At 35.4% G+C, this 25,885-nt stretch overlaps 2 long non-coding RNA genes across 4 annotated transcripts in view; one reads left to right on the top strand and one right to left on the bottom strand.

The window, feature by feature from the left end:
- Positions 1 to 25,885, bottom strand: part of LOC112540365 (uncharacterized) — an 88,228-nt gene that overhangs the window by 17,138 nt on the left and 45,205 nt on the right. The gene's annotated exons all lie outside the window — the stretch shown is intronic.
- LOC112540364 (uncharacterized) overlaps positions 6,174 to 25,885 on the top strand; it is a 64,876-nt gene continuing 45,164 nt past the window's right edge. Inside the window, exon 1 of the long non-coding RNA XR_015794522.1 lies at positions 6,174 to 6,370. This is a non-coding gene — a long non-coding RNA (uncharacterized LOC112540364). The remainder of the gene's footprint in view (positions 6,371 to 25,885) is intronic.

The raw sequence follows: 25,885 nt of genomic DNA, 5'->3' as shown, positions 1-25,885 counted from the left end.
GAGAGTGAATGAAACTGAATTGGCTGATTCCACTGTGGGTTAAATCATCATAGTGAGTTGGAACACAGTCATTAGTTACATATCTCTATTCCTGTTGGCTGAGGAAACCTTAAAATTTAATATGTTGCGTCCACATTCATGGTTCTATTTTTTTCAGCCCACACTGCAATTGTGTATCAAAGCATCATACTATTGTCACTGCCCAGTTATCAATTACAGACCTGTTCCTGTTTCTGCTGGGTTAGGTGTTAGCTAGAATCTGAAACATTATTTCCAGGAGTATCAAATAGGTTTCATGATGACTTAAAGCTTATTTTTGAATGCATTCTGGACATCCTGAGTTCCTAGGGCCACACAGAGACAAAACTTGCTTATGCAGCTCTAGAACTCTTTATCTGATCACTGATAAAAATATGGCAGCACAGTTTCCCATCATTCTGAGCAGGGAACCATAAAAAATTGTAGGCACTAAAAAATGCTTAGGCACACTTAAATAAGGAATCCTCTAAATTCCTTCTCTAAAATACAGAACAAGAAAACAAAACAAAATGGCCAGGGCTGGTCCATGCGGTTGACATGACTGTAAACATGTTGCATCATTTGGTCTTTCTCCAAAAACACAGTTAAATGCTATTGTCGGTCATAAAATGTTGCTCATCCCTATCCCAGTGGCAGCGGAAAATAAAAATACAATTGATATACTTCTATTTTGAAACATGGCAAATTGAGCCAGAATAAAGTTTAAATCTACACTTTAATCAGAAGCAACCATATGTGATTAGAACACTTTCACCTGTTATCTGTTAATTTATCTATCTGCTAAAGAGGAAGAATCAACAGTGCTCATATGAGTCTAAAACTATACTAGTTGTGTATGTTCTATGTAAAATCCCATTTTTTGACAAGAAAAAATAATACACGAATTACATATCTTTTCCTTCCACAACCTCATATTGTGCAAGTGAATTTCAATTACTGTTATGATTAACATTGGAAGGGCATGGAGTATATTAGGTAGTTCCAAATAGTCATGGAATCATATAATTCATTTGAATCCAGACTCTTCATTATTTGCTATGACCACCATTAATATGGCAGGATTTTAGTATCTGAAGAATTTCATGCATCACTATTTAAGGATGCTCCATTATTTGAATGAATCATAGAGCAGCAAAGTAGAATGAACTGAATAATTTCCCTAGAGGATTTTGAGAAAGTAAAATCTATATTTCCATAATTTTGTTAAGAAAACTGCATGGAAATATCCATGAAATTACCAGCAGTGTTTAAAAAATTGAAAGAAACATAATTTTCAGATTTTACTTTACTGTAGCTTACCTTACAACTAATTAAATTTAGTAACTTGTCCCAAATTTCCAGGATGAAGAATGAGAATGAAGAATGAGAAAATGTAATAAACATCTTCTAAATATATGTACCATGACTTCATACATCAGAGGGCAAAAAAAGGAAAGTTGAGAGATATAAGTAAATTTAGGATCTAAATTTATATATGCAAATATATATTCTGAAAAGTAAATGTACACTAGTCTTCATTTTATATGCAGTGTTCTGACTTCAGCAATAAAGAGTTATTTGTTTGTTCATTTACTTAGTTTGTGTAATTTATTCCAACCCAATATCCTGAGTGATATCCAAAGAGGAACAATAATACAAATGTAGAAGAAAAAGCAACAACTAAGAGTATAATAGAACACCCCTTCCCATGCAAAGATGTGTACCACAAAACAATGAGCTCAGGCCGAAGCATGACAGAACAGAGTTATTTTAACTGCCTTCCAAAATTCTAGGAGGGAAGGATAGGAAACTACAGACATATATTAAGCAAGTAAGGATACAATGTACAAAATAGAATTCTCTGAGGAACAATGCAAAATCTTTGTATAATTTCATATAACTTCTACTTTAAGATTTGAAAGTAAGGATAGTACTGTGGATGGGATGACACCAAGTCTGGGCCTTGGGATAAGTTTCCCTCCTGCATTGCATAAATCACAGGTTTGTATTGTGATGACATGATGTACATTTTTTCATTTGCACTGTCCCGGGGAATACCTATGCATGCAGGTATGGAAGGTTTAATTCTCCCTTCTCCCTATGTGTGACAAATAGGGGGGGGAAATGTTCCAATAGGACACTTTCAGAAGACTGATTTCCACATGCACCAAATCCATAATTCAGAATACTTCTATAATTCATTGTTATATATTATATCTTATTTTCTGCATTTTACTTTGTGCAAACCTATATTCAGTAAGCCAAATTCTTTTCTGTCATGCTAAATTTATATTCCACATCTCTTGGTTACCGTGTTTCAAATACTGTGTTCTAAATCTATGGCCCAACATTTTTTTAATATTGAAAAGAAAGCTATCTATCAAATATGCTTTAACTGGATTTCTGCAGTGAGCAGGGGGGTTGGATTGGATGGCTAAATGGTCCTTTCAGCTATGTAATTCTAAATGTTCCAATCAAGAAAAGAATCACATTTTAGTCTTCTGTTTTTTTTTAATGTGTTCCTATTAATATGCTATTTGTTTCTACAAATCTAAAAATGGATGTCTCACTGGTAGAAGGAATGGTAATCACAGCAGATGTATCAAGACAGAAAGAGGAAATGGTATTTAGAATAGCAAGGCATGGTGACAAAGAATATAGAGAATGATAGAGATGGTGGAGAAGAAAGGGGGAAAAAATGAATGGAAAAAATATTTTCAATGAGGGCCAAAAGAATTATTACAAATAATAAGCACACAAAAGAACAGCTGAAGCAAGATGAGTAAGAAATCATTACAATCTAGATAATAATAGCAATTGATGTCACATTAATTGCCCTATCCAAGAAATTTAATTTCAGTGCAATTGGATTTTATTTGATTGCCTAAAATAGAAGGCTGGTAAGTCGCAGTATGTGTTATTTAGGAATAACAGAAAACGTGAGGAATCTTGTCCACAGTGCAAAGCATCAAACATATTTTAAATTCATAAAGTTTGTTATATCTTTACCTGATTATGGATTTTCATTCCTAAATTTAAATACTTCAGGATAGATTTTATGAGCAGTGAAGAACCATTCAATCTTTAATTGAACCGCATGAGCTATTTCTATTCTTTCTTTTAAAAAAATTAAAAGAAATCCTTCTTTATCATCTACTGTAAAAATGATTTTAATTAGAAAAATGAACAAGCACCACCAGGGTGTCTTGCTTTCAAAAGCCATTTAATTTGGGGGAATGCATGTTCTCATGATAGTCATACTCATTTTGAAGGTATGTTCAGAGCTGAGGCCACTCTTGCATCCCTCATTGCTGTAGGCCCAGATAACAACTGTACCTAAGAGAATTATTACCAGTTTAAGTTGATCTATCAGGTTCTCCAGTCCCTGGATTGTTAAAGCTTGGCCACTGTGGTTCATGCTCAGGTAACCTCAAGATTTTGCTACTGTGACCCACTGTATGTAGGCCTATAACTGCTGCAGAAGTACTGGTGAGGTTACTCAGTGGATTCTTTACTGTTGCTAGTCTGATTCAAGGAACTGGTATTGATATAAAAAGCTTTTAACAACTCAAGCCCAGATTAGTCAGCTGCAGCTGATCCCATAGTTACAGCAGTTTTATCTCTGTGTAAAATAAATAAATACATTCAGCTCTAAATATGTCTATCAACTCCCAGTTGTATTATGCCAAATAACTTTGAAGTCAAAGGATAAAATTTTAGTGAAGAAAGTAATAATCAATCTTAGTAATATTTGATTGATTTTGTGGCATAAAAATAGTCACTAGATGACAGCCTTGTATCAGGCAAGTTATTTTTACATGCAGTGTTCATGTACTGAATATTGAATGTTGCTTTCATTTTAATTCAAAGACCTTTCTTCCTATAACTGAATGTATGAATATGTGAATATATATACACACTTGTGCATGCACATGCACACATACGAAATATGTAAAATACTATTTCATATATATATATATATATATATATATATATATATTCAAATATTATACACATGCATACACATATATAAATGGAATGGAAATGCAATGGAAATTCCTGTGTCCTGATATGTTGTTTTAATTCCTCCCTATGAAGCTCAGCACTGGAAAACAAAAAAGAATAATGGTTCAAGAATTAGTTTTCAGGAAGCAGTGAAAAAGTTTGTATTTGAGAACAGATTTGGATCCACCAGTCAGCTATTTCTCGGAACCAACCCTCAGTGGTATGCCATAGCCCTGATACCAGCATCAGTATCTTCATAGATTAGAAAGTAGTGAGTCCCACAGTGGGAAGGGAAGACAATTAATTCTATTTACTCATTTCATGTGTGTGTGTGCATACACACACACACACACACACACACCAAGGTAGGGACAATAAACACATTCAATTCAAACAGAACATTGTATTTCAAATGGGGACATTTCAAAAAAAATCTGTCCTGAAGGCATGCTGGAAAAACTAGATTTTAATTGCCTTTCTAAAGCCCAGTAAGACTGTGGCAATACAGATTTAAGGAGAAATGTGTTCCAAGGAAGAAAACAGAAATTGGAAAGACCTGCTGCTTTTGAAACTGATTGTCCTTAGTCCCGTAGATATCAAGTGCAAAATAATTTAAATGAACTCTCAGTCAGGATCTGTTCCAGTCATCTGCACTCCTAAGAAATGCTAAAAGCTTTTCTTTTCATTTGTAGTCTGACCCAACCATAGGCTGCTATATTTTTGTGTACTAGGAGATCAGATCCAGATTGTTTTTGTTTGATTTCTGATTGGAAGCTTTCAGCAAGATGCCCTCTGCTTTCTTAACAACAGCATACTTAAAATAATAGCCAGCATCAGTGTTTCCATCAGCACTGGAAAGCTGGAAGATCTGTTTCAAATTTTCCATAAGGAGTAGAAAATAATTCTGTCCACAGATGCAATCTACTGACCTCAGGCCTGAATATTTTGGAATGTTACAGCATTTCATTCAGTGTTTTTTAAAACAAGTCAGCCTAATTTATACTTCTAGACCTTGATCAGAATGCCATTTTCTTCCAGGTGTCTCTTTCATTATTATTGTTGTTACGGTTATTCACAAATCAATCCACTTCAGGATGAGGCATCTTCATTAAGAATACATACTTGGACATGCTTTATTGTACAGTATAGGTTGGTAGATACATTTTTTTGACTTCCCAGTCAAAAAGGGCTAAAAGGGAGTGATTCACCCAAAACCACACAGCCAGCTTCTACACCTAAGAGAGGACTACAATCTGAGGCCCACCCCTAGTCCAGCACTCTTTTCAGAAGCAAACTCAGTTTATATAGTGTGTTTAGGCTGCAGACCTCTGCACATTTATCTGGGAGCAAGCCATATGGGAATACAACTTGATTTTTAGTATCAAGGATAGGATATGGTTATCAACATTAGAAATAATTTTAAAATTTAAATAATTCATTTATATACTATGGACAATTTGGGATGTTCAGATTACCTTTTATCCAATTCAAATAGTTGATTCAATTGATCATCATCAATCCCATTTGTTTGTATGCTAACTGGCCTTTCAATTAAATTCAGAAAATCAGTACTATTCAGTGATTCTAGCAATTTGGCATTTAATCGGAACCTCAAAGTGTAACTTGGCAGACTTATGGACAGTAACATGCTATACCATTTTTTCTTCATCTGGAAATAGCAGAGGTATTCTTTTTCTGACTGAGATTGCACTTGGTCTTTGAATGATGTTCTGGGAGCAAATCCAAAGAGTTGGTGTGCTAATTAAATTTTGTAAATGTAAATTGCTAAAAAGAAGGAATATGATTTTTCTTCATGTATTTGTCACATTAAAAGGTTACAAGTCAGTAATAACTTTCAGCAGGGCTCTGAAGGTGATGCATGAATATACGGGTTTATATCTGTCAGAACCTCCAGCAATCAATCTATCAGCTCAGTAGTTGCTTGCTTCGTTTCTGCCAATTTTTTAGTAGGGGGGAGGGGGGAGCAAGGAAGGTGAGACCATTAACCCAGGTGGACTGTTATCTAAAGCCAGGAGTGTGCAAGGTCACACCAACATGAGAACCCAGTACTGGCTGAGGGGAAGGAGGGGTAACGAGAGGGTAAAAGTAGAGTGGGAAAGTGTAGGCTTCTAGTTTCAGCAATGCTCTGAAGCTGTGTGTACATCTCAATAAATGAACTTCTTTTTGAACTTATTATGAGTTTCAAGAAATTTTTCTTCATTGGGATTTGAACATCGCAGACCTGACAATATCCTTCTTTCTCATTATACTGAAAATAATAAACTATATTTGTTCCTTCCAGCCTTATGATATAATACAGACTTCAATTTCAGGGCTTGGTTCTGAGGTAAGACTTCATATATATGCATTATTTTTTAAAGTACATTTTGTCTCATTTTTATCCTCAGATTTGTGTTGTCAGAAGGGATACAAATGTTTCAGAGTTTTTGCACCTAAGTTAACATGTTTTGTTTTTGTTTTAAATCCACTCAGCAATATGAACAAAATATTGCCAGATGGGAGAAATAGTTGCTGTGGTATGTTCTAATTGGGTTATATGCAAGAATCACCAGCTTTGCCCTGAGCATAATGTATTAATGCACATCCCCCCTTTTTTTTTAATCAATTTGTGCAACCACTGGCTGATCACTGTTTTTTTCTCCATAGAAGCAGGATGCAGGAGAATAAAAACTATCAGAATGTTTTTCCTTTCAAGTGGATAAGGGCCACATATTTATTCTGCAATTTAAAAAACAAAAACAAAACTCTAAGCTAAACATTAGGTTAAAATGTTATAAACCATAAGAACAGAGTATAATGGAACAGTTTGTCTCCAAGAATATATGTCAATCAATGTGCCCCTGAACTGCCATCCAGCATTTTGCTCATTTAAATAAAAAATACCCAGAAACATGAGGGTTATCCCTCTTGCACACCGGATGGATTTAATTTTGGGAGCTGGTAAGCATCTTGAATGTGCATATTCCTGCCCTACCCAGAATCTCCCACCATGAACCCCACCTAAACTTGCCAGTTGCTGCTTCAGGCTGCATTCCAGAAGTGGCTTCTTCATCTCAACTTTATATCAGGCAATGAATATTTTATATAGAGAATATATCCAAATCTTCCCATATTTCCATTAAAATTGACTTTTCCAAATATAGTCTGGTTTCTATCCTTCTATCCATTCAGTGATACTAAGGGAAGGGGGAAGCATTTTATTAGTCTTATGCCTCTAATTCCATTGTTGTATTTCATTTGTTGTGTCATGGATAAATACTGAATAATGAGACTATCTGTTTATGCTGAGTAATCCCCTTCCCTGCTACAAATTAACCTTGCTGTATAATCAACCAGGCTGTACTCTAGTTAGTGGCATATCTGTACTGATAAAATAATTTTGCAATTCTGGTAGTAATTTATCTGAATCCTAATTTATTGCATCCACATAATATATATACCCAGTGCCCTGAACAGGAGCCCATTCCCTCTTTCCTTGATACATCATTTCCAGAACTATAACATTGTAAATATAAGTCCATTTGTTTCTTGTTGTTACTCATAAAAACCTAAGAAAAGTTCTGCTAGACAATATCAAAAGGTTATCTGTCCAGCATTTCACTTCCTACAGTGGCTAACACAGGACTTTTTGAAAAGCCTCTACAATATTTTGTTGTTCACTTGTCTTTTGCCAGGTTGTCTTGCAGATTGATAGCCTTTTGCTTCTATCTATCTATCTATCTATCTATCTATCTATCTATCTATCTATCTATCTATCTATCTCCCATGTATTTCTTCAGAAGTAATCTTTCTATAATTATAAAGACAACAGTGCATCAGCTTATTCATTTTTTTAAAAAGGCTGGCTCAAGATTTGAGTCAAAAATTGTGTGAAAAGATGATAAGTTAAATGTAGGGGTGATGCCCTGGGGATGTCCCGATGCTGTTGATTCCATCCAAAGTTTTATTCACTCCTTTTATGTAAGGAATATATTGACTCATCTTCTCTCTCTATGTACTTATCCTTTTTCAGCTTCTATTTTAAAGTATTCAATTTCCAGGGTTCTGAAGGAGAAACTTCATAGGTAGAGAAGGCTCTCCTCTACAAAGACACTCTCCTTAAAGGTAGTTGACAGCATTAATGTGAAGAAGGTGGCAGAGGAAGCATGCTGTTCCACACTGTCCATTCTTCAATTTGGAGCAGCTTTCTTGTAATCAGGAGATTCTTCTTTTCCAAGGATACACGGAGCCTGGTAGCAGTGCAAACATCATCAGATGGGGGAAGAAAGCTGAAATGTTAAGCCTGATGATTGAGTAGTGGGTTTTCTTGCTCAAAAATGGCATATTAAGACTTCCATAAGTTTAGCATATATATTTTAGGACTTAATTCATATTTTGAAAAACAAAACAAAAACATGTCACTGAATTTTGGTGGAGAAATCTGCATGCAGAGATCTGCATGCAACCTTCTGGTCTTGTATTGCCCACTTCAGTGTAGATCTTACACACAAGAAGAGTGTAGATGGGTCTGTAGTGAATATATTATTTATTTATTCAACTACAGCTTCAACTGTAAAAACAACAGGTGGGCAACAGGAGATTAAAACCTATGACATGCTATAATACTTGTCCAAAATGTTCTAAGCTCCTCTTATCAGCATAAGGAAACCAAACATGCAGTCTTCTTTCAGGAGTTAATGGTACACTTGTAGCTTTCAGGAACTAATGGTATATCTGTGGCTTTCTTCTTTTCCAAGGTTTTTGGTGCATTTAATGCAAGGTTGTGTATCTCTATGATCTTTCCTCGGAGGTAAAGTTTTGGATGAGTTTCAATATCTTGAACATAACCTTTTTGCAGAAGAAACACTCTGGATCTGCTATTTTTAATGTCAAGGGCTCTTTACATCTCTCTCCCTCTCTCTCCCTCTCTGTATTTAAATATCTACTTAACTGAAACCAACATGGTATGCTAACAATCATGTTTTACTCTTAAGACATATAACGAAACCATACAGATTTTAGCAATGTTTGAGGCAGATAGTTTGTGTTGTGAGTCAAGCCCTGGAAAAATGTTGCTGACAGTAATTTTTAAACGTGACCTATTCAAGACAGCTCATTCAATATACAGAAGACTTCCTAATACAATACAAACAGAAGAGCAGTGCAAAGATATGACTCATGTGTTGAAGACTTTTGTAGTTCTTCCGTTCAAAGAAATCATAGCTATGGGATATATGGAACATGTTCTGATAGAAAAAGAAAGAAAAAGTATTCTTCAGAGAATGAATCATCAATAAGGAATAAGACCCATGGAAATGTCAAACTTCTAACCTTTTAACTTAAACTTCAATAATCTATACTGACAGCATTCAGTTCACGTTTGCTTGCCTGACTTAACAGCATAATGCTCTATGAGGTACTGACTAACAATCGTAGGAATTCTACAGAAAAGCAGTAAGCCTCCAATTATTTTACTTAGGCATCAAAGAAGTTAACTGGCAGGTGAAATATGTGATGGGTGGCCATGATGACAGCAGCAGAACTATGGCTTAAATCTTACTAAAAAAAAACACAAAACCATAAATAAGCTTTCTATATTCATTCAGACATATTCTATTTAAAAGAGGCCTTTTTATAGCCTCAGCAATTTGAACAGGGCTCATTCTTATTTGCAGTCATTATATATCAGATGAACATTCTCTGTTTAGAACTGGGGTTTGTACAAGGGCAAAGAACTGTATTATGCCAATTCGCCTCAGATCATAATTTCAAAAGATAGCTCACATTTAGAAGCTCTGCCAAGTTAATTTCACAAAGTTTCATAGCCTAATTAATAAAGATAGCATTGTTCAAACAAGGTTGCAAAAATACTCAACCGGCACATTAATTTGTATAATGAAAACATGATTTAACACTTGAGAAATCTTGAGTTATGGTTAACAGTGTTCCTTTCAGGACACGAATATTCATAAAATAGAAAATGTAGAACAACACATTTTGTTCAAATAAAAGCTGGCGATAAAATGTATATTTCTGAAACAGATTTCTCAACTGCTGATAATCTCTCTCCAGAGCAGACACTATGTCAAGTTGATAAATTTTCCCAGTCAGAGACTACCTAATATCCTAATATTTAGTCTGACCAGTATGAGATGGTGAAGATCATATTTCTGTAGATTGCAATTAAATTACCAAATTATTTAAGTGTTTATTTAATCTCTCAACTACATTTCTTGATAACATTTCAAGGAAATTAGCTCTGTTTTCACTGTAGGAGCAAGGGATGTGCAAAGCATTCCATGCAGGAAGTGTTCCATGCACAGATCAGGCAATATCAGATAGTCCATGCCTGGAGTGAAATATATGTGCTTTGGCCATGCATGGACCAGGAACACGCATATTCTAGTAGAAGTGCTCTGGGATGGGAGACAGTATGACAAAAGAAGTGGCACACTAGGGTGACAGAGTTGACAGATGTAGCTGGTAGGCATTAGGCAGTGGCAAGGAAAGAACTTACATGATGGAAATATAGAATAGGTAAGTTATAGTGGTACATTAGTGGGATGAGGGGCAGTGGTAGGGCAGGAAAGCACAGGGAAAATCAGGTGATTCTTGATGTCCTTGAACTCAAGCACAGCAACAACAACAAAGAGCAGGTAAGGAAAGAAAATATGGGGAAGGTTTCTGGCTGGTCTGGCACACAGCCATATGAAGGAAGACAGGAGAGAGGAGTAAGGTGCACCTGCCTTGCTATACTTATTTCTTAAGAAGTGTTTCAATTTGATTCAGTCAAAACCCAGATAAACCTAACTGATCTGGGTTTGACTTCAGTCAGACCAAAATCTTCCTAGGATGGACTGGTTGAACTTCTGACCAAGAGTAAAGTAGGTCTGTCCAGGGAACAAAATGCAATTTTCACTTTATGCACACTCCTAGTAGCAATCATCATAGTTCAAATGCTCTAAATGCTTCACAAAAATATCATAGTAAATCAATTATGATTTGCCTCTGAACAGAATGAAACAGCATTCATTACCCCATACTTACTGTCAACCACAATTGACAATTCTATGCTGATACAATGTCAGTGGAGGAAAAAAAAAAGAAATATGCACATCATAGTCATGGCACAATCCTGTAATGTATTCAGTGTCATGTTTAGTCCAGTTGCTTTCTCTGAAATGTTTGTCCATTTTATAATTTCACACAGTATTCTCAGTCCTCACTCCTAAAAAGTTGTACATCATAATTAACATGACTCTTACCCTCAAAGGTTGTCATACAATTGCTGAAGACACTACATCAATAAGTTCTCTTCTCACATTAAAATTACATTTTCTCATAGTTGACAATGCACATTTACAGTAGCTTATATTGAGTGAATTATTTTAAGCTAATTTTCAGTGACAAAATCATAGCTTCAAATGTAGAATTCAAAATACTCAACAAGAGATAATGTCAGTTTTTAGGAACAAATCATTCTAAGCTGTATTTAACAATTTTAAAAGAATTTTAGTTTAAGGTAAAAGTATGAGATCATTCCAATTTATATTTGTTTTTCAGAACTCCAGGAAATTGGTAAATAAGAGCTTAGTAGCCACACAACATAAATTTTAGAGACATGCTAGCTTTGTACGCTATTATGAATTTAGAATAATTCTTTTGCCCACAATTTGCACTGTTTTTTTAGGTACATTTTGGGCTGGGATGTTGCCAGGTAGACATCGAAGAGGTTTAGTTTATACAGTGACTTGATAGACATTTGTTTAAAAGATTTCCTTGATGAAATTTTTGATTTCCTTTTTCTTAATTTCCTTTTTCCTTGATGAAACTATGATTAAATGAATTTATAGAAGACCCAGTACTTCACCAAGTTCCAGTTAATATATTCAAGAGGTACACAATTCATCTATGATATCTTCCTATAGATATACCAAAAGAATTTTGCCTAATGTGTATTGACATAATTCCCACTATGCCAGTTTCTCATACTATAGAAATTATGCAAAAAGACATTAATCAGGTCCACAGTTTCTCTTCCATCACTTCCAATCAATAGATCTTTTCTTGATGCATACTGACATAGTTCACATTATTAGCATTAGAAAATAAACTTCTACTACTGAATTTTTTTATAGATTATTGGCAATAGTGATTAACAAAATGTTTGAGAGTCATGCTTTCTTGCATGACTAAGATAAATTCTAGGTCAGGGGCCCTGACTTCTAAATCCATAGTAATTTACAAGGTTCAGAAAATTCTTTACAGCTTTGATGGAAGGCATGTGAGATCTTGATCTTATTTTCCAGTTTCCTGGATTTTTGAAGCATAAATGAAAATCAGAATGATTTTATACTGTCATCTTAAACCAGGTTTCATTGTTATGCTATTTGCATTTTCTAAATAATAGGATTATTTTATCAATAGAAACATAGAACAAGAAATCTTACAAACCTTCAATGAAACTTTTTATGAATGGGAAAGGGCAACAGAATAAAAAGGTGCTTTGCATGCTATCCATTGATGCTCCAGAGAAAGAAGGGAAGTAAATAATAATAGGCATACCTTCAAAAGAGTAACCGCCAAGGAATAACACTGAGAAGTTTGAAGTCCACATTTGACACAAACATCCATTTGTTTTCTTTTCCTTTATTTCATTCACACAACACACTTAGACATAACCTGGTTTATTAACCATTGCTGTTGGTCCAATGGCTCACCTCAGTAGCCTTTAAAGGTGAAGTAAGTAACAAGGAAATTAAGGTCTCCTTTCAGATGTAATTTGCCAACGAATACCTAAGATTACATAAACATCTTGATGGAAAACCCCTTGGAGTAAGATTTCAGGAAAAGATCAACTTGATTAAATTATTTGTACTTCCACATAGATACCTGGACACTAGATAGAGTCCAGCAGCAACTTTGATCCCTAAAGCTGCTCTGTCCACACAATAGACATTAACACTATGTATAGTGATTAATATCAAAGGATTACTCAGAAAAGTTAATCCAGGAAAACTGAAAAGTCAATTCAGGAAGTGGTATAGCTTACTTCCAATGCAAAACTACTTAGAATATACAGTATTTTGCAATAACAATGCAGTCTATTGTTATTACTTTTCTGAATAGAACAATATATGTGGCATACCTTAGGACAATAACTTGATTTGACAAAAACAAAGAAGATAAATAAAGGACAATAACAGGTAATGGGGAGATGACACATTTTCTCAACTGCTACTCTGCTTTGGTCTTCTCCACAAACAGCAACTATGTTCAAATACTGTACATATGAGCCGGTTGGAATTGCAACCAAAATAGGTAAAGAAATTACTAGGTTGTACCTGGCTACCAAGAACAAGTTTTAGTCTCCAGGACCAGGCCAATTGCATCCAAGATTCTTAAACAAGCTTGCAAATGTCATCTCAGAATTTATTTTCATGATCTTTGAGAAATCATGGAGGATGGGTTTAGTGCTTGAGGACTGGAAAAGGACAAATGTTTTTCTTCTCTTTAGAAAAAAGAGGAAACAACACTCTTGCTAACTGATGTGATTCTGGACAAAATTCTGATAAAGATGATTAAACTTAATTATTATTAAGGTTTGTAAATATTTAGAAAGAATGCATTGCTTGGCAGGATCCAGCAAGGGTTTATCAAGAGTAAGTCATGCCAAACAACCCAATTTTATTTTTTTATAGAAGGAATGGTTTAGTTGAACATGGAAATGCAGCGAACATAGAATATCCTGACTCCAGCAAATCATTTAACAAAGTCTTCTGTGAAATTCTGGTAGAAGACAAAACAAAATGTGGGTTGTTATATTGATTGATTAAGATTGATGCTTCTGTGATCTACTGTTGTTGTTCTATTGCCTTGAACTGCCAGCATGTATTAATTTCTGCAGACTTACTGAAGTTAGTTTTCTAGAAGTTTTAGTAAAAAAAGCAGCATAAAAAAAAAGTCCTGACTCTAGAAACTTTTGTTTGGTAAGTAGAAAGGACACAACTGCTATGACAAATGTGGGATCTAAAAAAAAAGAGACAGAAAGAAAATGAAGTGTTTCAAGCCTTCTCTCATGAAGGGAATGGGCAGTCAAAAACAAACAACTGAAGCATTCACAGCAAGTAAAGGCAAAGGGGAAAAGATCACAGCAGGATAGCTAGCTTTATTGAGAAGATGAATATGTATGATTATACTATACATGACTGGACATTATATACCGAGAGACTTGAACACATTTTTGAGGCAAATGAGATAGTTGCAGAAAAAAGATGCCCGTTTATTGAACATTAAAAGGGACAACGCATAGTTTAATAACATGTTTAACTGCCCCCCAAAACCCATCACAATTCAGCTTTACAAAATTAGTAAAAATAATATAGGAATATTGGGTACTAGACACACTATTGATTGAAGAATCTTCTGCAGGGTTTGCACTTAAAATTGAACTTAAAATTATATCTGAAAAATAAAAAGGTGATGAAAGGTCAAATGATTCAATGATGTCTGTGGAACTATAAAAGAACACATTCAGAAAAGATTCTTAATGGAGGCAGATTTAACACTGAAGAGAACATTTTAAATTACGATCTCCATAGAAACTGTTGCTATTGTAGAGCTGCAGTTAGGGAATAAGCACAAATTTAAATAAGGTTGCAAGAAGATACAGACAGACAGCAACAAGTCAAAATGAACTGTGCTTTCATTGTGGCAGAAGATTAGACACACCAGCTCAGTGCATATTTAAAGGAGAAACCTGCAGAAAATTGTGGGTGAGTGGGTCATATCAAGAGAGCCTGTCATTCAAGGAAAAACAAACCATTTGCTACACATAAAGAATTATAGGAAAAAAAGATCCTTTTCATTGGAGTGATACTTGTAACTGTAAAATACATAACCAGCAAGGTATGTTGGAGTTGTAAGTTGTGAAAACTGATAGATCAACACTATACGGTCATGACTGGCTGAGGAAGCTGACACTCATTTGAAATTACATGAAAAACTTGTGCTCTACAGAGCTTGTCACAGAGACCACCAAAAGTAAACTGAAAAAGTATTGGATTATGCTATACCTGTGTCCAAAGATGGTATAAGCACATTCAAGCCCATTAAAAGTAAAATAGTTTTATAATAGAACATCACACCCAAGTTGTACAAACCCAGTATCATACGCTGTACACAAAAAGGTATAAACTTGAGTTGGATCTGATGGACAGTGTAACCTGATTCCCACAGGTTACACTGAGGTTCCAGTAGCTAAAAAAAAAAAAATTGTCACAGTCTGTGTTTATTTAAAGGGTACCATTAATCCACTATTACAGAGTAAACAATATTCCTGTCTGGAACTGAGCACCTTTTTTTGGTAACCTTGCTGAGATATATTTCAATAAAATAGGCCTAGCAGAAACTTACTTACATATGGAAATAGAACAAATGTTGTGATGTTCCTCATAATAAATGCACACAAAATGGTTATATCTTGTTAACAGACTTGCTTTTGGAATAGATTCAGCACAGTGCTTTGGCTGACTGCCATGGACCAAGTGCTGTGAGGCTATCTAGGCACCTAGTGTTATTTAGATAAATGTAACTGATGAGGTACATCTGCAAAATCTCAAGTGAGCATTACAGAGAATGGGGGACTATGGTTTTCAGCATAATGCAATGAATGCAAATTATTTAAATACAGTATAATATTAAATATTTTATCATTGATGCACAAAGCTTACACAAATGCCATAGCCTCCATGGATTGTCCAAGTCATACAGAAGTCACATATTAGACTCGGTTTGTAACCTGGGGTAGTTGAGACATGATGTGGGTTTTGGAGGCCATTGCCATTGGTCCATTACCATACACTTTCTGACTGCTTTTTGGCCCTCTGGTGCCACCCCCTCCATAGGGGGATAAGGCCTGTTAGATCAGCCCACCCCAGATAACTGATGAACTTGGTTGGATTCCAGAAGGAACTTGGGGTTTCCCCCAAGGGACTGATGCACAGTTTGGCTGAGATCCTAGTTGCAGCTTGGAATTGGAATGCAGTAAGGGCCTTAGACTGGTCTGCCCCTATGTGGTCTCTAACCTTGTGCCAATCTCAGGGTGCACCTTGGTTCTCTGAGGAGCTCTGGGAGATGAAATGCAGGAAGAGGGGCATGAGGTGCCATTTGAGAAATGACAAAAAGTGAATCTGACTGAGTACAAATAGAAAGCCATGTTAGGGATTACATCATGGTGATAAGGTTTAGAGGTCCACATCCTTATTGTGTCTGCTGGTCCCCACCCAAAGACCCCTGCATGACCATCTGCAGGGCTGCTATGAGGAATATTCTTACAATCTAGCAGATAGTCACTCAGATTCAATCAGAGTTGGATTCCAACTGGACAGCTCAAGCTGAGGTGCCCAAAACTCCTGTGGGGTTATTTGGAGTGAGTTTGATTATGTGACTCCTTAGGAAGTGAAGAGGGTCCTTCATTCTGTAGGTTCAGCCACCTGCCTGTTAGATACAGGTCCCTCCTAGATGGTAAAGCTGTCTGGGAAATGACCTGTGATTGGGTCCATGCAGTGGTAGTGGCTACTTTGAGTGAGGGGATGGTGCCATCAGCCTTGAAGGAGCCCTCTCCTTAAGAAGCCATCACTGGACCCCAAAGTCCTGGACAATTACCCTATAGTCTCCAAACTTTCCTTTTTAGATAATGTGGTAGACAGAGTAGCCAGGTTTCTCCTCCAGGACATTCCAGAGGAAGCATATTATTTAGAGCTTTTTCAGTTGGGTTTCAGCCTGGGGTTTAGTACAAAGACAGCATTGGTTGCACCTGCTGACAACCTGTGGTGGAGCTGGAATGGGGTGTTGTGTCCATCCTAGGTCTGCTTGATCTCTTGGTGGCTTTTGTTACTGTTGACCACAGTATCGTTTTGGACTGCCTTTGAGGATAGGAAAGCACTGTTTTGTGGTGGTTCTCCTCCTTTCTTTCAGTTGGTGTTGACAGATAGGGAGCAATTGTGCCATAAGCCCCTTATTTGTGGTATGCTACAGGATTCAGTATGTACACTTTAGATGTGGAAAAGGAAAAACACAAAAACACAGGCAAATTAAGGTACACTTAAGTGCTCATTTGAGAGTATCTATAGCACACATTTATGCATGAAATCAATCATGGAGAAATTAATAACTTTCCTTGTATCATTTTTCCAGAGATTTGGGGACAATAATCCCTGCTGATCTAATAACATAACTGTTGACTTTGGATAAAATCACGCAGTCCCTTCCTTCTACTGCCTCATTCACTTTCTTACTCTACATTTTGTGTGTATGCATTTGTGAGTGCAATGTTTCCTAGCATTATGTGAATATGAATCAATTCATTTTGAATGTTCAGTGTAGTAAAGTAACCAACTATCCCATAAATATTCTAAAACATATTTCCATAATCTAGTACATGACAATGGAGGTAAAAAAAAAATTAGAGCATGAGAAGGAACAGATGGACAAGAATGACAAAGTAGAGCTGCACAGCTGGAAGTTCTTGGCATATTATATTCCCAGTTTTTCTAATTAACTCACATGTAATGTGGTCTTTTTCAATTAGGATTTAAAAAACAGTATCCTGACCTTAGCATAAATTTAGTACCTATTCAATAACTACAGTGATTAGAATTTCTCCTCAACTTTTAAAATAATTTGGGGAAAAAGTGATATATCAGGAAAAGAATCCTTCTGAAAAAGGAGGGAAATTGATAAAGCTTGTGCAGAAATAAATTTGTAAGGAAATCAAATAAGACTTCTTTCCATTACAAGAAAGAAAGAAAGAAAGAAAGAAAGAAAGAAAGAAAGAAAGAAAGAAAGAAAGAAAGAAAGAAAGAAAGAAAGAAAGAAAGAAAGAAAGAAAGAAAGAAAGAAAGAAAGATTGCTGATGACAAGCTTCTATGAGTACATTCAACTCAGGCTGGCAGAAATAAAGTGATTTAACAAAAGCAATATGTGAATTGGCACCTGGGCCAATAAAAGCTGCTAATTGATTCATACAGTTTCAGCTTTTTTTGTTTGTTTGTCCAATAACTATAGAAAAATCCCAACAATGTGAAATCTAAGCTAAAATATAAAATATTATGAATCGAAATTACTGTTCCTGAAGGAAAGCCAATTATGATTTTGTGCTTTTTCTATTTGCTTGTAGGCTTACTTTGTGTCTGTTTTTTTTTAAATAGTTGCATAGTTAAGCTACAACACAATTGCTCAACTATGGCAACAGATTAAAATTTAAAATCCAGAATATATTAAGTACACGATAGCTCATATTGGAAAAAGTAAAGGGTAAATGAGGAAGGAGGTACGAAAAGGCAGAGGAGAAAGACGTGAAGCAGTGGCAGCTAAGGTGATTGCAACCAAAGTAAGATACTCTTAATAAAATTTGTCATAGCCAACAAAGCATGTTTGGCTTACATCTCTGCGAACTTTCTTAGCAGGACTGCAATAAAAAAATTCCTTACAAGCAGAGCATCTATTATCTACTGCAACTCCAGTGGGCCCTGAGAAAACAGATTATCCAGACTCTTTTCAAGTCTGTCTTTAGGCCTGGGTACAGTAGTGAAGCAGAACAGATTACACTCATGGATGACCTCTGGTAGGACCAGGATAGTAGTATCAGTTTCCTGGTCCTCAAGGTTGATCTCTCAGTGGCTTTTAGTACCATTAATCATGGTATTCTGCTGGATTTCTTCCAGGATTTAAATGTGGGAGGCACTATGTTAGATTGGTTATTCTCTTTTGTCCAGGTTCAGGTTTAGTCAGTGTTGGTAGAAGAGATCAAGCCTGAGGCCCTTGCCTTGCGGTTTCCTCAGGACCTGATACTCTCCCACTTTTCATTTAATTTATATATGAAGCTACAGGACAGGGATGATATCCAGCTTTACGTCTCAACCTTGCAATGAACAGGCAATGTTGTTGAAGTCCTGTCCCAGTGCGAGGAAGCTGTTCTAGAGGAGTAGTAAGAAGCTCAGGCTTATTCCTAGCAAGACTGAGTGGCTTTGAGTTCAAGGAACTTCTATTTCCAGTGAATGTTCAGCTTTAAGTCTCAGTGGCATTACACTTTCTCAGGGAGAACATATATGTAGTTTGAGGATGTTCCTGGACTCTCAGGTCTTGCTGAACAAGCAAAGTGCACCCATGGCTTTGCACAAATTCATCTGGTGCACCATTTGCAGCCTTTCCTGAAGTGGGTGGCCCTTAAAACAATCATCCGTGCTTAGTAACTTCCTGTTTGAACTATTGCATGCAGTGAACATGGGACTGTCCTTGAAAACAGTGAGTTCTAGTTCCCGCCTTAGGTATGAAAGGTGGCTGGGTGACCTTGGGCTAGTCACTCTCTCTCAGCCCAACTCACCTCATGGGGCTCTTATTGTGGGGAAAATAGGAGGAGAAATGAGTATTAGGTATGTTCACTGCCTTGTGTTATTTATAAAAATAATAAAGGTGGGATAAAAGAAATTAAAAAAAAAAAGACCACTTGGGAGCTACAGCTAGTCCAGAATGTAGCAGCACTAGTAGTTATGGGTGTATCTCATTTTGCCCATGTAATACTATTATTTTGTGAGCTGACCTGGTTGGTAGTTAGCTTCTGGCTGCAATTCAAGGTACTGGTTGTCACCTATAAAGCCCTTCATGGCTTATAGAATGGATAACTATGGGATTGCCTTTCTCCAGTTGTTTCAGTTCATCTAGCAATTTTGGCTTGTTCCAAGTCCCATCCGTAAAGCAGTACTACCAGGGACCTTGGAGATGGCATAGGGAGCATGGAGATGACCTTGGAGAAACTATCCATTAATCCATTAAGACAAGAACGGGTACAAAAGTATGGATTAAGCTGAGATAGGTGGGAAAGTATTAGGAAGGGATTCAGTCTGGTTTCTCCCTGACTTCCTGGAATATAAGAGGGAGAGAAGGTAAAACATAAGCAACTTGCAAGATTCTGTTATTATAGTTTATCTCAATAAAGTATAATTCTAGTCAATTTCCTGATTTGGTTTACCTCACAGGCTGACAGTTGGACCTTTTCTGTAGCTTCACCTGTCCTTTTGTAAGGGTATGTGGGAATGACTTTGGGAGACAAGAGGGAAAGTCACAGACTGGATAAATTGTGTGTAAAAGATATCTCAACCCGCAGAAGGAGGGAGGGTATGGAAAGCATTTCAGAAGGGACCCTTCTGAAGTTTTTCAGAGAATAAAAGGAAAGGAGGGGAGAAATACTTTCAGTCTCACAAGATTCTGTTAAGGTAACCTTACAATGAAGATAGAGCTAGTACTCCTGGTTGTGTTTCTTGTCTAGACTACCCTGCAAAGCTAACAACTTTGGAATTGCATTCCCCCCAACAGCATTGTGTTTTTATAAAGTGTTGAAGTTCTACGTTTTTCAGCAGGACCTAGTGTAGAGTGGCTAGTGATCCGGTTCCCTAATCTTCCGTATTGTTTTTTTTTAATCGATTGTGTTATTCTCTCCAGCACAGGTGTTTGGGCTTTCCATTGTCAAAAGTTATTAATTTTTATTACATTAAAAATATAATTATTATACTCTGTACACTGCCTGCTATTGCAACTAGACCATTTGATTAAATAATTAAATATTGGGGCAATATTTTGGAACTTGACAAAATTCATTATTAACTATGAATCAAAGTGAATGGGCAATGTGATGGAAATCTGTTTCCATGGTCAAAACTCAGTCTTGACAATCTGAAGCAGTAAAAGGAGGCAGATGCTTTTGATTTAGCACAAAATGCTTTGCCCTTATTCTTAATCATTCTCGGCATCTAATTAACTGTAAGGAGACTAAATGTAAAGGAAGACAGGGTAGTGTGTAAAAGAGAGAAATTCTTCAACAGCAGCTTTATTTAACATTGCATTGCAAACTACATTGCTGAGGTTGTTACTTTTTTTTTTTTCCAGTTCAACAAAACAGTTAAAACAATAAATATTATCCAGACAGGATTTATTAAGTTAAGAAACCTTGTTAGTCTTCTAAATGCAGTTAGAAGCCAAGTTTTAATGACTTTAATGTAGCCTGTGTTTTTATGGCAGAACAGAAAAACAAAACAAAAAACAAAAATAAACAAAAAAAAGCATGCATCTGCTTCTAAAGGTATTTCCAAGACTGGCCAATGCTATTTGATCTAACAAAACAGATCCTGGATCATTCTAGTAGAGTTGGGTCCAGAGCATCTGGAAATGTAATTACATTGATAGATAGCAGGTGGTTCTTCCCACTGCCTCAGGCCCCACCCCTTACCCAGTAGGTCAGATGCTGGAACTCATTCAGTACAAATTTCTTTTACCATTATCTGTCTTGTTTTCTCTTGTAGTTTCCAACTAATCACAGTGATAGCTTTGTTTAGCATAATCAATTAATATAATCAGTTAATTGCCTAATATATTATTTAAATTGATTAATTATATTTAACAGACTAAAATGAGAATTAATCAGCACATTTTTTAAAATGTTAAATATATTAAAAATTAAAGTCTTCCTTTGGCAATTTTTAAAACTATTTTAGATATGTTTTCTCTTAATTCATTCAGAAAAATGATGCTTTATAAAACTGGCATTGCTAACATAGAAATACTGTTTAAAAAACTGAAAGAAATTGCTTGGAAAAAATGATTCAATTGCCCAATTTGAAATGATTTCCCTTATTCTAGACCTTTCATTAGTACAGTGAGTTGAGATTATATGTTCTATACTGGCTACATAAGTGAACCTAATATACTGAATTCAGTGTATAAAGGTATTTATTTTATTACATATTTTGCTGTTGTAATATTTTTAAGTAAAAAAAGGCTTTTTAAAAATGAAATAATAATAAGTATGCTTACATTTACAATTGCAGTAATTTTACCATGTTCCTCAACCCATCCAGATTTCAAATATCATAGATATTTAATTGCAACATAATTCTACCTCCCTAGTGCAAGGTGTTAATTAGTCATCTTTTTCTCATTTGGCCACCATTGCTCAAATATAGGACTGAGTAGAGCAAATCTGCAAAATATGCACAGTGCAAATGTTAGCTGATTAACCAACAAGGGCTTCTTGGATTTTAAGTCAGATCTAATGTGTATTTTTCAGCTATAGATTCATGATTCAAACCATGATTCAAACAAAGATATAGGATTCTATCTATATATTTCATTCTCTGTTAAGCTTTTATTTAAGCAGTAGGAGAATGAGTCAAAGTCATTTGCATGTCTATATTGAAGATTTTTAATTTTGAAATGCATTGATTAGAAAAGGAATTTGTAAACCTTGTAACTTATACTTATTTGGCAGCTCAAACCAGATGGATCATTTTGTTTTAAGAAAAATGAGGCCTTGGTAGCCAATACACAAAATGTTATTGCAAAGATCTTGCTGTAAAAAAGAATAAAAAGACTTTTGAAAAGACTTTGCTTTCATCTCTGTAGGGAATATAGAAATGAAAGTTTCAGCAGGAAGGAAGAAGAGCATTAAATGTTAATGGGATCAACATTTACCCTGTGTTTGTCCTGAACATCACCCAAATAATTTACATGCTGCCTCTCTAAAGACACTCAGCTATTTGAAAATTATAGCAAACCCTAGATGATTATCATGATATACCAAAAAAGTAAAAGTATGTGTGTGAATGTATATGAATATTCTTGGAAATTTTAACAGAAAAATGTTGCAATTTGTGGTTTGACTCAGATCATCTCCACACAAAATCTTATGATCACATGACATTGTCTCTTTTTAAGAACTGAGTTGGCTTATTTATGAGTCCATATTAGTTCATCTGAAAATGCAGTAAAGATGGTCTCTTTTGAAACTCTGCAAACTCTATAGAGTTTAAGGGCAGCTAGTTCTTGTCTTAGGAAGAGGTCTTTTATGACCCTATTTCCCAGATTGTACACTTCACTTGCATGTTATTATTTCATGGGTCTTGCAAACAGTAGGGTGTTGCAGTTGTGCAACTGAAACACTGTCCCTTTTTTAAACATTTCATATAACAACGAATAAAAAGGAAATAAGCTTCAATCTCATAGTTGCAGCCTTCATCCTGACATTTTTGACACACCCTTCCCCTGTGGTTACATGTGCTTAGCACTTCTGCTACTCAGAAGTTTTGTTTTGTTTTTGTAGACATGCAAACATGCAATTAAAATGAAGTAAGGATGTTCATAAAGTATAATAAATTTCTTTTCTTTACTATATATTTTTTTTCTTCCTCAGTGTTTCATGGGTGGCAAAATACGTACAAAATGCTTTCATTGTTCTATTTTCAAAGATCTTTTAGGGGAAGGCAGAGTAACTATTTTGGCAGAAAGCCTCACCAAAAACAATTTGCTATACAGGATGTAGTGTTATCATTTATTTTTTCTTATCCAAGCTACTACTACAAAAAGATCTACAATTTGATATGCTATTGTATTTCTTCCAAGTGTATTTACTTTTCTGTTGATTTATTCATTCAGTATGCCACTGGATCTGTCAAACAAGACCATTCATTTTACAGTGAGAAACAGCACTTCATGAGCACTTATGTTCAGTGTTATTAGCATACCGAGAAATGTGTAAAATTGCTAAATACAGACAATAGTGACAGCACCCACAGAAGACCCTTCCATCTTGAGGACAGTCAACATTATTAGTTAATTGTTAGTTGACTCCTTCCAATTCTTAAGGTTAATATGGTTCTGGGAAATGTAGATAGAGATTTTCTGCTAGCTGTCTGGTGTAAACATGTTTTTCTCTACCAAGCCAGGCATTTCTTATCTGGTAGTCCTGGTGACATTTAGGTCGAAATAATGCAGCTGCTCAGCTAACCTCTTTCATTGATATGCATAGCAGCTAGGAAAGCATGTCTGTATTTTATACAATTGTCTTGCTAGGTTGCCTTGAATCTCACTATTGGTAAACTGGCCAGTTGCATGATGGAAAATTGACTGGGGACTACTATGCTGTTGAAATGAAATGAGCAGGATTCCCAGCAGATGAAAGGGAAATATGGTACTTACATATTTTGTAATTAAAATAAAACCCACTACACTTCTTTAATTGTGCACGTTAAATCTATTCAAAAAACAGTGTCAACGCAAATAGTAATATATACACCAAAAAAAGGGGGAGGAGGGGGTGGGAATATTGTTTCTCTGGAATACTAGATCAACTGCCAAAACTAAAATTTGAATTGATATATTAAGGTGATTGACTAGGATATGAATTCAAGTTGTAATAGCAGAGACAGATTATCTTATTTATTTAAAGAAATAGAATACAATACAAAGAAACATTTCTTATAAAAGTGTTTCCCAGCCCTTCTCAGGATTCTAATTAGAAAATATAGGAAAGGTACATGGGTTGATTTGAAAATATGCCTGTTAGAGAAACAGAGACAAATTGAACAACATGGTTCTTTTCTTCTTTTCTTTAAAAGCTTGTAATTTCTGTGAAAAGCAAGAGAACAGGGAATCCTGGTTCCTTTGGGAAAACTAATGCACAGGTAGTCAAGGAGCTGAAATATCTGTGCAAGGAAGATTTTTGCTAATGTATTATTTAAAATAAAGTCAAGTCATCGTCTCATCGGTAAACAACTACTTAAGCTAAGTAAAAAATGTCATTTGTGACTTCACTCAAAAGTCCTTAAGATATACTATAAGCCATGTATCAGTGGTATTTATTAATCTGGGAGTATTGTTATAGTAATATTTCCAAAAGAGGGAAAAAATAGCTCTTCTACTAAGAAATGACATTAGCCCTAAAGAAACATGAGGATTCTGATATGCTTCTTGTAAATGGTAACTTTGCTTTTCTATTATTATAACAAGGAGAAAGAAGAGGAGGAGGAGGATAAAAAGATATTGACACTCCTGATGGGTACAAATTAGAGCTATGCAAAGATTAGCTGAGCTGAGCCTTATCCAGATAATTAAAAATGCGTGCCATTCCAAGATAGGTCCAATTCAATGGAATCTCCAGACTAGCATGAAAAATATAATTGGTCATATCTATTAAAATAGCAACAACAGTAATAATTTATTCTCTACATAAAATAAATGCAAAACAGGATAAAAATAAGTGCACTGTTTTTGGATGATATGAAATAGCATTCTCCCAGAAATATATTACTTGTTTGAAAACAAGTATGTTACTTGGTTTGAAAATAGTGATATTTTGTTATATAGCCCATCATGAGAGAAAAGTTCAATTGTCTTAAATCTGAGCTTAAAGTCAAATCTGGTTGTTGTGGTGGTAGGTGGTATGATTGTTGTTGAATGGCTGTCTGAAATAAATAAAATGAGGTATGTAAGGTGAATCAATTAATATTTTATTCATCCAGGATGGAGTAATCTGTAACTTTGTTATTCAACTGGTAAAATAATAGGATATAGATAAGTCAGGTAACAATAATATGTTCTTCGGAATAAGGATAGTAACAGTAGTAAGTAGTACAACAGAAAAATAAGCACCCCAAACCCAGTTGGTATCTCAGAAAAAAATTTACTAACTTATCATCAGAAAATCAATCCATTCAGAGCACTACATCATGCAGCTATGTCAGGAAAATAAATTAGATAACAGCAATGTAGAATAAAGGTAGACATAATGTAACACAGAATTAAAGTACGTGGACTACACTTGCTGTATTTCAAGTTATCTTCAAAACAGAGTAAACATGTTCGTCATAGTCCAGAAGTCTATCTATCTTCACTTCCAGTTTCTGCTCAATGTTTAAAACATTAAACGTTGTTTAATAGAAACATGCCTATAACTAAGATACTTGTAACTGTTTTGAAAATTTCTCTTCCCACCCTTGCCTCCACTGTTGCACATTTAATCACTCCTCCTGCC

Source organism: Python bivittatus, unplaced genomic scaffold (assembly GCF_059951505.1).
Source record: "Python bivittatus isolate LINGU-HERP-01145 unplaced genomic scaffold, Pbiv_v1 ctg000070_np1212, whole genome shotgun sequence".
NCBI lineage: Eukaryota > Metazoa > Chordata > Lepidosauria > Squamata > Pythonidae > Python > Python bivittatus.
Note: the sequence above shows the minus strand (reverse complement) of the source record. Positions and strands in the feature narration are given on the sequence as shown.